The sequence below is a fragment of the Myotis daubentonii genome, chromosome 14, assembly GCF_963259705.1.
Source record: "Myotis daubentonii chromosome 14, mMyoDau2.1, whole genome shotgun sequence".
NCBI classification, from domain to species: Eukaryota; Metazoa; Chordata; class Mammalia; order Chiroptera; family Vespertilionidae; genus Myotis; species Myotis daubentonii.
Window position 1 is genome coordinate 19362345 of NC_081853.1, and position 1230 is coordinate 19363574.

Genomic DNA, 1230 nt, shown 5'->3' on the forward strand with positions numbered 1-1230 from the left:
TACAAAAACAGGCTGAAAATGAGAGAATGAAAGCAAGGCCCCTGGATAACCTGCCTTCTGGGGCCAACATGTCAACTGCCCCACTCGGTGCTCCCTCCGTCTCCCTGGTGACTCTGGGGGCCCATCTCCCGCCCAGAGGAAGCCCACGTGCGGCCGGCTCCCCAGGGCGCACCTGCTCACTGACTCCTCGGGTGGGCGCAGCTGTGGGCCTCCATCCCGCATCAGCACCCGGCCAGGGCTGACACACGGTAGGTCTTCAGCCAAGGCACCGTGCTGTTCACAAGTATCACACCCTGGGCAACAAAGTGTCCAGAGGGCCAGCCCGCCGCGAACAGCCCACCCGAGCTGGTCCGGCCTCCTCGGGGCCCGGGGCATTAACTGATACACGTGCGGACTTGGAAAACGCATCTGAATCGCAGAAACAAGGTGGAGGGTGGTCCCAAGCGGGGAAGACGAATTTCGCTGGCAAGTCTAGCGACGTTGCTAGAAGAGACCGAGGCATCTCAGGAGGGGCCTGCGCAGGAAGCCAGGAGGGGGCTGGCCGGTGCAGCCATTAGCTGAGGTCGCACCTGGCAGGCGCAGTGGCGCCTGGCCCACCGCCCGAGAGCGGAAGGCCCGGCCCTGCTCCGAGTTAAAAGGAGCTGAAGAGGGTCACCTGGGTGAGGTGCGGGGCGGGGAGCGAAGGGGCAGCTTCGCGTCGGCTGCGCTGCGGGCCTCGCCATGCGTGGGGCCGGCACTGGGAGCGCGCGCGGTAAGGTAAGGGCTCTTTACTCGCTAACGGGGTGGAAGGGACCTCAGGTCCGCGGGCAGTGCTGGTCAGGGCAGAGGCGGGAGAGGGACCCCCCGCGGGGCCGGGTGAGGGCAGAGGAGTTAAGGTCGGGAGGACTGGAGGTGGAGGCAGGGCCGGGAAGACCCGGCGTGGAGGAGGGAGAAAGGACGGGGGCCGGGTGGACCCGCCGCGCCCCCCCCCCCCGTCCGGAGTCTCCCGGGAACGGCTGTTCTTAGGCCCCCGACCTCCCGAGAGGGGTACAGGAGAGGCAGCCATCGCCGCCGTGGCGACATAACAGGGTGCAGAGAACTCGGCCGCGCGGGCGACTCGGGGGAGGGGCCGGGGCAGGGGGCTGGGGAGCCCGTCCCGCCCCGTCCCGTCCCGGGGCCTCCCGCCTCCCGGGCCAAGGGGCGCGCCTATTGGCCGGCCTGGCTCCGCGCGCCGCGCCCATTGGCCGGTCT